This window comes from Lissotriton helveticus, chromosome 2_1 (assembly GCF_964261635.1).
Source record: "Lissotriton helveticus chromosome 2_1, aLisHel1.1, whole genome shotgun sequence".
Taxonomy (NCBI): domain Eukaryota; kingdom Metazoa; phylum Chordata; class Amphibia; order Caudata; family Salamandridae; genus Lissotriton; species Lissotriton helveticus.
Window position 1 is genome coordinate 1,249,209,123 of NC_136059.1, and position 12,258 is coordinate 1,249,221,380.

Sequence of the window (12,258 nt, forward strand, 5' to 3'; positions counted from 1 at the left end):
AAGCATTCCAAATGCTAAAGCTTTCGATCCAAAATGGATACAATGGGAAAATTCTCTTGCTGCAACAAACGTGAAACACGCATTTGATCCGAAAATGAAAAAAACTAGAAGATCTGGAATACGAACATGAATGTCCTCTGTCAATCGAAATTCTGCCTCTAGAACAGTACGCCTGTGTAATCTACACAGATAGATTTGCACAACACTACGTTGTGGATAAAAAAGCTTACAATGTAGCATGCGCGGTTGTTAAAGGTCGCTGGCGCATAGTTAAATTCAGACCAATGGTCACTAAAACTGAATCATTCAGAAACTGTACAGCTCAACGAGCTGAAATTAAATCTTTGAAGATGGCGCTTGAGAATGCCGAACGTGAATTCCCCACACTAATAGTGTGCGATTCGCATTACTGCGTCCAGTCTTACAAAATTTCCATGCAGACCTGGATTGAAAACGGTTACAAAGATGCGACAGATGCCACAATAAAGCATAAAAAGCTCTGGGAACAAGTAGTTCTTTTACAGAAAGAACTACGAAAGACTCACGTGATACATACGCAGAGTCTTCAACGTGATGGCGTTCACGTTGCAGGGAATTCATTGGCTAACAGAGCCACAGCGGCAGCGATTCAACCGGCATCCGTAGCTACAAAAAAGCGTTCTAAAAAACAAATAGATGGAGAAACCATGCTGGCAGTAAAAGCCTCATTAAAAGGCGACTATGCGGCATTACCTCTCAACTATCCACTCAATAATACATACATAATTGATGCAAACTCCGTTCCTTTTGCTCAAATCCCTGCAGTGGGGGATAGAGTAATTCCAAACACGAACCGGAGGGCTTACTTGATTCAAGAAGCACACATGGGAATGGGTCTGAGGCACCAAGAGATCTTGAAATCTCTAATAGAATTACAATCACAATACTGGTGGACGGGGATCAGCGTGCAAATTTATAACTTTGCAATGAAGTGTCAGGACTGCAACAGAGATTGCAGTTGTGAACCGGCCCAGACACCTCTACTAGACAGCATTAGGCTATCTACACGCAGACATCCACATGGAACAATGCGATCCCATAATTATTAAGACGAGATTCATTTGGATGTGGCCCCAGCGCTCGGATAACGCCAGAACTGTTATAAAAGATTTGCGAGTCTTTATCGGCACATACGCAATTGGCATGCTACATTCTGACCAGGGTCCTGCGTTTAGCTCTCGAGCTTTCAAGGAAGCCATGGCCAGCATGGGCATTGCATTGCGGCACTCTAGTCCATTCCATCTCGAGGGAAATGCGGTAGTGGAGAGAAAAAAACGTGACATAAAGCAATCTATAACAGCGAGGGTATTAGGTTCGGGTGACAGGTGGGTCAAACATCTAATAAGTGTCCAACGCAGTCTTAATAATCTGCCAAGAAATTCTCTGGGTGGAATCACTCCGTATGAACCTTTGTTTGGTACAAGAATGATAATCGAAGACCTCGATTGTCAGACTTCAGTGGTGAAACAAAAAACCTTTGATATCAAAGATCGTTTGGCTGTTTTACAGGACTTAAATGAAACAAGAAGAAGTCTAAGTAACACAAAGCTAAAGCCAACGGCCACTGATGAAAAACCACCTGTCCCAGCATGACCTGTCTGGATTCCAAAGATTGGGGATCTGGTCAGAGAAAAGATCGCGGTGAAAAAGGAATTTTGGCCTTCTTACAGAAAAGCAGTACCTGTCTTAGCTATCAGCGGAACAAGATCAGTAGTACTACTGCCCCTTGCTGGCAAAAAGGAGAACAGAGTTGTGTCAATCGACCTGGTAAAACCACAATCATGTGGCCAATAATAAGTAGTAGGCCCAGTGGACTCCCAAGAAGTAGCAGAAGGCCAAACCTTGCTACAATCCAAGAGGTTCAAACTGAGAGACTAATCACTTTTGATAAACCTGCAGTGAATAAAGAAGGACTTTGCAACAAAGCCATGGAACTAGTGCCTCTTGAAACCCAAATTGCAACAGTTCGTCAAGAAACACCTGTCTACAATGATGTAGCCTCTGAACATACAAATCCAAAGATTAATGAAAATCCGGAAGCAATTCTAACAATTGACAGAACTGCATCTGGCTACTTCATAAATTTCGATGACTTTTCTGATGATCCAAGTGAACATGAGGACAAGCCAGCAAACAAAACTTTCAAAGACAAAATTACAGAACTCTTTCATCAACTTGGAGAAACATATCTGAATTCACCATGGATTGAATTGTGGATTGTGTTAGGTGTACTTTTCCTCCTACTTTGGCTCATTTGGGTTTTAAGCTTGGGAAGATTTATTGATGGAAAATATAGTACAATGGACACAGCAAGTCAGAATATCAACTTGGTTCTAAAACCTCACAGATCTTCTCACATCGAAAAAAGAGAACTGTCATCAGTGAACATCACAGCCATTCCTATACCTGGGTGTGTAGCATGGGACACAACTGATTACGAAATCTATGGCCCGGTTGAACTCTTGAAATATCTACATCAGTTCAAGGTTTCCTTAAGTGACTTTGTATCACCTAGTACTTTCTCAGATAATTGGGACTTTGAAAATATTAATAATATGATGTCAGATTTAGAAATGTCAGCAAAATTTACAGATCATGATTATTTAGAAGGTTCATCAAATTATGAAGAAATGTATTGCTTTAATCATTATGGGCATCACTATTTGCATAAATCTGCTAATCCTAGAAATGTTTTTACTTATAATCAATGGGAGCATTGTCCAACATCGCCAAAAGGCAGTTTGAAAACATTTTATGAGAAATTCCCATACTTCTCAGGGTTTAATAACTCAGATCCAGAAACGTTTTATTTTAAAATTATAAATAAGACAGGAATGAAAAACATGTTGACAAATACTAAATTGATTTATTCTGAAAAATGTTATGAAAAAATGTCTACATTTGGTTTTGAATTTTGGAAAAACGACATTGAGACTAAAACAGTCTGGGGTACAAAAACTGGCAGGTACAAGGTCTAGAATCATTATTCAGAGCCTGCATGATGCCAGAACAGATAATATTCCTGAATGACACCATTCAACAAACAACCTTGGCCTAGCCAAGATAAAAGACTTAAACAAACCGTCTATTCCAAAGCCCATACCTGATAGTAATAGCACTGCAGATGTGGAAATAGAGGTATCCCATATTTTACACCAAAACAGAACTAATCCTGGTTGGAGAAAATGGTTGATCTGGCCCACAGACACTAATAACTGTCAAGATAGATTCCTGAACAAAACACAGGGGTTCAAACAGAACAGGTCAGACCCAAGATATTCCCAGAGACAACATCCAGCGATAATAACAACATACAGTGTAGGAAAACTATGCCTCGAGTGGCTACAGAAATCCACACTGCCTGAAATTAAGCAACACTTGACTTTATTTAAAGAAGGTGCTGACTTGCGAGATTTCATATTGGGACCTCGCAAGCAGCGTCAAAAACGTTTCATATACACCGGTATATACGCTGCTTACAACAAAGCTTGGAAAGTAACGCAAATTGAAACTGCTGAAAAAATACAAGAAATTGATCGTATTAATTTGGAAAAATCACTGTCGGTAGTGGACAATGGGTTAACGACTCTGTCCTCCAGAATTTATTCTCTGGACAGCATTGCATCATTTGCTATTGATATAATAGAACAGGATATGCCAATGTTACAACATGGCCAGTCCCAATTACGTTCTTTTGTACAGTTAGGCTGGACGTTACAAAATCTGCGTTCAGGCTACGTGCCATGGCGTCTAATCAACACAACGTCATTATTTTCTATCTTTAACCTTACAGATAAACAAATCTCTTTGGCACAAAAAGGAGAAGACTATACGGTGCTGAGCATTGAAAAACTAGAAAAATTACCATTGACAATGTCAGAACGACCTGTCATTGAATGGATAATACATGGTACAATTACAATTCCGATAACGACTTCTCAGTTTCAATATTGCCAAAAGTATATACCAGCAGGCCTGTATGAAAGGTTGGGTAGAGGATACATCAAGTCAACCTGGAATTTACCTTATACACATAGATGTTATAGTGAAGTGAAAAAAGAGGTATTTCTTAGTGGTAACAACTGTAAAAATTCACCAAGCGGTACACTTCTTTGTCAAGGTATTAACTTGCATTGAGCCTGCGAAGGTTCATCAAATAACCTTTCATGTCACCTGCACGGCACCCCTGCTACACAGATAGAGCCTTTTTTCAGACAACTTTCAAACGGCAGTTACGTTATAATAAGTGACCACAGCTGTTGTGGCATGGTGCCAGGAACGGCCTATCTCGTGAGCGTTACTTCCAGGGTCATTTGCTGTATGCAAGTATTGTATCCAAACAGCAAACCAGACCAGGAGGCAGCAATGTGGCCATCTCTGAATATCTCTTCCATTCGAATTGATACTTTAAGCAGAATGAAGTCTATTCTTTTACAGACAACTGTGCCTTTAACCTCGTCTAGAGAAACGTATGATCTGCAAGTTGCAAGGACAGCAGCAGAGATACATGCATTATTATCGACAAATTGCCCCGTGCATTTCGTAGAAATGTTAAGTCAAATCTTAAACATGTCTGATACCAGTGGCATCGCACATGTATTTAAGACAATTTTTTCGGGACTGTTAGCACCCTTTGAAGCAGTCCTGAGCATCTTCCCAAATTTCGTGCACTCTGTGTTCGGCAGCCTGCCTCTCATCTTGGGACTCGTAGCAGGAATTTTATTTTTGTTCCTTCTGCTCCGATATGGCAAATCCAGCCACAAACACAACTCAGGCAACAATGGAAGACACGATCCTAGTAATACAATACCGAGAGCGGATTACTAAGGTCCTCGGCTTGGCTCGGCTAAGAGATCTGAATACTACCTGGTTTCTTTCATTCAGACCAATCTGGCAAGATTGCATGTTACCTGTTCTATGATGCCTGCTATGCGGAGAAGAATGCATGTTGGACGTCTGTCTTACACTACCATCAGCAGTACCTATGGATATCGATACTTTGCTTGGTTCTGTAACGGCTCATGCAACGTGTTGTCCCCAGCAGCTGCCTATTCTGATAACGGCATTCGTTGAGACCTCACCGTTACGATTAGGTGGCGGTGAGGTACGAGATGAAAGCGGCACACAGGTGCAACCTTCTGTGACCATTGCTGATCTAGACACTGATGACGGCAATGCCTCTTACATTTGCACTATTTCTACTTTTTCGGACTTGGTCCAACTTTCACCTACTGTTGTAGACAAATTCTTTGCCAGCCTATCTGAGTTGATGTTCTCCCCTAACAACGAGAATAACTTTTAAAAGAAAAAACGAGCACACAGCGTTCCCTGAACTCTGAAGTCGGCCTTCAATTTTGATAAACAGGTCTTCTAAAAAACATTGGAACTATTTTTCTTCCCTGAAAGCGAAATTATTTTTCCGTTCCCAAAATATTTACTTTTTATTGGCACATGATACTGTGCTTAAAGTAGAACTATTCTTAGAGAACAAGATTTCTATTTTTAGACTGTCTAGAGCCAATATTTTGACTTAGCCTCTAGCACATGTGCAGTCTTGTATAAATATGTGATGAAATGGTCTCGACCATCTCTTCTGTATTAAGAGCCATTTCATAAATGTAAATTTCGTGATTCATTCAGTCAAGATTACAATGCACTAAAATTACATTATCTGAATGATACCACTGGTTGAAAACGTACAGTATAATACTAATGTTTCGTATATACACCATTTCAAATGCATTTTATGTATTTTGGGGTGGGCTGGAAAACACATGCATTGTTATATATATTGCTTAGTATTTAGTAATGATGGGCATTATACGTGGAGTGGGTGTTGTGAACGTATCTAGGACCCTATTTAAATATTCCCGATTTATGCCCTTATGTGGTTTGAACAAATCATCCATACTAATATTATAAAGAGAGAGCCCAAACCTTTGAGGCAGGTAATCTCAGTAACCACAGCACCAATCACAATATCCAATACAGCGTTGGAAAGGGCAGTTGCAGCAGAAGGACATAGGCTATGCAGACGGATAAAAAAATGTATAAAGAAAATTGCAAAAAACTACATCATCCAGAAGGCCGAGGGCCAAAATAACATCAAACAGGAAATGATGCAATAATGTGACTCACTATATTGAGACTGAGAGCCTGGAGCCAAATTGATGTTGAACAAGGGATATGCTATCCCGAAATGCATAGATTTGTGCCTGCCTGCTTGAGAAACTCCATGCTGTGAGGATTAAATAAAAAAGCACATAAGTGAAGACAAACGCGAGGTCGTCCCGTTTTTCTCCCAGCTGGGGGAATTGGTTGTGTATTTAAATGCGGCGTGGTTCTGCCGCGGGGATTTACTAACCGGAGAGAGTGTGCTGCAAATTCTGGCGAAAAGGAACTGAGGGGTATCAATATATATATATATATATATATACTGGCGGTCGCCAGTAGGTAGTTATAGTTAGGATTGATTTCCATAGGGAAATCGCAACATTCTATTGGGAATAACTTAGGCGCCGGTTGAGGAATCTACCTGAATTTTTCCTCAACTTTGCCTCGCGGCTCTCCGCTCCTTCCCTGAAGGTTTGGGGGGGATTCGTCAATCGGGGGCCGAGATAAAAGGGGGGGTCCCAAAACGTGTTTTCCCTATGTTAATTTCCATAGGGCGGTCGAACTCACTTTTAGCTCGAACGGCTGAATGGATTTCCACCAAACTTGGCAAAATTGTAGGGACTGGTAGCCCGATATGCCTTTGCTATGTCTCAAGATATGTGCTCAAGTGTATTTTGAGTAATTTAGGTTAAAGGTTAAAAAATATATATATATCTATAAGCGCGCCCCGATACGCGTACCGGGGCGCGTACCGGCGCGCCACGCAAGTTCGCGCGCGGAAAGCTGATTGGCTCTTGGGTGTCTGTAAACATTCCAAACAGTCCGGAGCGGCCGCCATCTTGTGTCTCGGTAGAATCGAGACACAAGAGGTGGCAAAAAACAAAGGGGCAAATGACCAAAAGGGGGCAGGGTAGACCCCCCCTGGCCCCCTAGGTTTGATGTGGGGGCCTTAAAAGACTCCGCGGGGCAAAACAAATATTTTTTTTTTTTTTACGAATTATCGCGGGGGGAGCGCCCGGTACGCGCACCGGGGAGCGTGCCGGGGAACGTACCACGGGGAAAACCCAGTGAAACAGGAAAATAATATTTTAAAGTGATTAGAGGCAGGGTAGCTCTGCATAGAGTTGTTTTGTTGTTTGGGTGTTTTAAGTGCCAACATGTAGGTACCAATGCTGAGTCTTAAATTTAATGTACTCCGTTTCCTCTGTAGATATCTTGCATGTTGTTACAGAAGTTATTGTGGTATATGGAATCCATATCATAGTCTGTCAGGAAAGCAGAAACAACATGGAGGCAGGAGATGAAAAAGAGATGTCAAATACACATTGGAGATAATATATTGGGAGAAAGGAAGTATCTATGAGCAAAATTACTATGTAACATAAAAAAGTTGCACAGTATACTATAAATCTGACTTTACATTATAATCAATTTGGTACTAGTTTATGAATTACATATAAAAATGAATAATGTCTCAAACAATTTTAGAATTATTAAATATAAATTTATTTTTCAGATTCTTTTTCCAAATTTAACAGAACTTCTAATAACAGATTGTTGGAAATGTCCTCATTTTGAATTAGCGAATCTACCGCTTCTACACATTGAACTAATTCATAGTCCCGTGATTCATCCATGAATTCTAAGTCATCATTGGGTTCAATAACTTGTTCATTGTTGCTCTCCAGAACAATTTCGAAGGAAATATTTTGCTCTCCTTCCATTTTCTTGCTGTAATTTGCATAAAAAATAAATATATCAGTAGAAATAGGGCACTGTTGGGTTTAAGTTCAGTCAGGTAGTTTTGATTTTTTAACAGTGAAGTTATCTTTGGGCACTGTATGGTATCAGGCTGGAAGTAGAAATATAAAAAAGTGTATATCATGAAGCCTAAGTAAATTCATAATTATACAAGACAAGCCTAACTCCATCCATAACTATAACAGAGAAGTGTATCTCAATCTTTAACTATTACAGAGGGATAGTATATAACTATCAGAAAATGTTTTCCAAATTAACTTAAAGTGCACAACATACTTCAGTTTTCAAAATAACATCTTACCTTTCAAAAAGAAGTTTAAGTTCTCAGTGGAAATGCTTTTGAAATGTACTTCAGGAAGTAGTAGTCAAAATGGCTGTGTTTCCCTCTCTTTCTTCATATATATTCATGTACATAACCAATCAAATGTCATGAAATAATAGTAGAAAATGAAAGTAACATCTTAATTGGTTGTAAAATCTAACATTTCAGATGTGTTTTTGTCAAGTAATTCACCTCAGGATATTTAGAGAGGGCTACAGGCTAAATGGTTCAATGGAATTCCACCAAATTTGGGAAAATGGTAGGGACTGGTATGTAGTATGGCCTATTCTATATTTGGTGAAAGTGTCTCCAGTGGTTTTTATGTAAATTAACTTTAAAAAAAATTTAAGAGCGCTTTCCGGTGAGCGCCCCGGTACGCTTACTGGTAAGCGCAACGGGAGTCCTCCATTTTGTGTTTCGGTAGATTTGAGTCAGAAAATGGCGGACAAACAACGTTGGGAATGGGTATAAGGGTGCATGGTAGGCACTCCCTGACTCACTAGGTTTTCTGAGGGGGTCTTAGGAGGCCCATATAGGACCAAAAAAAAAATTCGCGGGGGGAGCGCCCGGTACGCGCACCGGGAAGCGTACCGGGGAGCGTACTTTGGTGAAAAATAGCGAAAAAAGTTAAAAAAAGATAATCATTTGGGGTGATCAGAGGTAGGGTAGCCCTGAAAAGAGCTTTTGGGTTCTGTGGCTGATTTAGGTACCTATAAGTAGGTTCCAATGCACAGTCTTAAATTCAGGAGGAATATTCCATTCCCCTCATCTGAGAAGTGCACACCATCTGCTCTGTAGATATCTTGCATGTTGTAACGCAAGTTGTTGTTGTATATTGAACCCATTCCATAGTCTCTCATGTAAGCAGAAACAGATTTATTCACATGTTTCCGTGCTTTCTCAAATTGTGGACAAAATTGGTTGGACCAGTTCCATTTCTGTCTTTGGCATATATTGGAGTATACCATGGCAGTTTGTGGAAAAAGTGTCATCAATTGCCCAAAGGTGTCCTTTAAAAGCATCTCCAGACCTACCCCAGTCAAAGTGCCTAGGTCATTTCCACCACAGTGCAAAATTATGAGGTTAGGGTGTGGCAGATGGTAAAAGGTTTTCACCAATGGTATCAATTGATGACATCTCAATCCTCTTTGGCCAATCCATTTTATGTGCACATTTGGTAAATCAAGGTTGTGAAAATTTCTGTTAGCTGCATACCTTTGAGCCCAGTGAATGTAGCTATGTCCAATAATCCAGACAGAGTACATGGTGAGAGGAGGTTCTGGTGCAGTCAGATGAAGTGTAGAAATGAAATGGTAGTTGGAACAGTAGGAGTTTGCAACAAAAAAAACTGTGGAGTTTCAGTGCTCACAAGCAATGATTGGTGGATTCAGATAGTTGAAAACTGAAAGTTAGGGTGCATGGTTCTGTTGTGTGAAAGAAGTCATTTGACTGGTTAAAAAACAGTCATTTTAAGAAACATTGCAGCAGATAAGCTGGTGTATTCACTGGTCAAACATCCTTGCTGAGGTGATTTGCAGCATTGTAGAATAAACTTTTAACCCTGGGAGCTCAGTGAGGAGGGAGTTGCTATGGTAACAGGTAGAAGGGGCTGAGGGGGGGAAAGGTGTTGATTTGAAAATAAAGAGGGAAGAGTTTTGATTGGTTACCATGAGCAATATGTGTGTAGAATTAGAGATTTTCTGTGCCATTAATGGTTGCAGTGCCTGGAGAACATACCTTTTGCTCTGCTAAACAAATATTGGTGTGTGTATCTGACACTGTTCTGAATCTCTCAAAGCATTTGTAAAGGTGAGTTATGATTCATTTAGATAGAGAGTTTAGATTCATAAGCACATTGATTTTCTTTGCTTTTGGTTTGTGTGATGCTTTTAAAAAATACATGGTTTCTATATTTGCAAAATAGAGGATTTGTATTTTGTGAAATAGTGATGTTTCAGTAGCGAAGTTGAATGGTTGTACTTAGGACTTGCACTCTGTATCTAAAATGTTATTTTAAAAATCAATTTTAGGGTAAATCAATGGGTTTCAGTAGTGAAAATGAATGCTTGTACATAGGACCTGTGTTCTGTTTCTAAAATGGTAACTGAAAAACGATTTTAGTGCAAATCAATGGGTTTCAGTAGTGAAAATGAATGCTTGTATATAGGATCTGTGGTCTGTTTCTAAAATGTTAATTGAAAAAGGTTTTTAGTGCAAAATAATGTTTTTTACTTGTGAAAATGAATGCCTGTAAATAGGATCTGTGCTCTGTTCATAAAATATTAAATAAAAAACGGTTTTAGGGAAAATTAATGGCTTTCAGTAGTGAAAATGAATGCTTGTACATAGGACCTGTGTTCTGTTCCTAAAATGGTAATTGAAAAACGATTTTAGTGCAAATCCATGGCTTTAACATTTTTAAGAAGGAATAAATAGTGTGTGCTTAATTACATAAAAATATTTGAATCTTTTACAAACATGTTATCTGTTTTACCTCAGATTAGGAAGCAGATTGAGTTTCTTTGCTGTTGGTTTGCTTAATTTTTTGGGTAATGCTTGGTAGGAATATTTGCAAGAGATAGGAAATGTATTTTGTAAAATTGTTACTTTTCAGTACTGAAATGGAATGATTGTACATAGGACTTGCACTGTGTTTCTAAAATGTTATTGAAAAATCGATTTTGGGGCAAATTAATAGCTTTTACATTTTTGATTAAAAAAAAAATGTGTGCATGATTAAGTAAAATAATTTGAAGCTTTCATAATCATGTCACCTGTGTTACCTCACATTAGGAAGCACACTGCGAGCTTTATTTATGAAAACAGCGATGCATCACTTTTGACTGTGCACTCCTTGTGACACCAATGATGCATTATATTTAATGTATGACGCATCATGTTTCTAGGACTTACAGATAAGTCAGTATTTGTGATGTATCTGTAAGCGCAAAAGTGACGAATTGCTGGAGTGTGTCACAAAAATGACGCAACTCCTGCAATGCATACTTTCACATGGGGAAAGCCCCATGTGAAAGTGTTTGCCTCAGTCTTATGGCTGCTGTTAGGCAGGTGCAAGATTTTGACGTAACAGTGTCCTAAAAGTGACGCCGTGAAATCTCATAGATTTCACTGCGTCACTATTACGAGGCTTTTTGCGGGGGAATGCCCCCTCTGTGTACATTACAGCTGATAGAGGTATAATGTGGCGCAGAGGTTTAAAAAGTGACACATCTACCTACATGCGTCACTTTTTAAATATGGCGCAACAAGGCACATGTTTTATGCCGCCGATGCGTCACAAAAAGTGACGCATCAGCAGTGCAAAACTGACGCAGGGCCTCATAAATGAGGCTCATCTTTTTTTGCACACTACTCCAGTTTAGTCCTGTCCACTGCATTCTTGGACACAAGCCTCACCATTTGTGGTCCCTTGGACAGGCTTCATTACATCTGCACTCCTGCTTAGGTCTCATCATCTTTTTTTAGAATAACATTTGAAAAACAGAGAAAAGGTTATATGTATAAGCTTTTCATTAAACTACTGAAACATTTTTGGGGCAAATTAATGTCTTTTACATTTTTGAGAAAGAATAAATACTGTGTGAATGATTACATAAAAGAATTTGACCTTTTCACAATCATGTCACCTGTGTTACCTCAGGTTAGGAAGTAGATTGTGCAGATGACGTGAGGAATGTCCAGAGGGACAGAGGAGGTGAGGCCTGTGTTCAAGACTGTAGTGGGAGAGAGGCTTTTCTTGGAGAGCGTAGGTGTGAGACCTGTGTCTAAGAGTGCAGTGGAGTAGGCTTCATGAAGCCTATCCCCCACTGCACTCTTAGACACAGGTCTCAAATTATTTGCACCTGTGGACAGATCTCTCTTCTACTACACTCTTCAATAGAGGCCATACCTCTTGTGCACCCCTAGACAGTCCTTACCTTATCTGTAACCCTGAATAGACTTCAACTAATTGGTATGATTAGACAAGCCTCAGCTTATTTATACCCTCGGACATGCGGTAG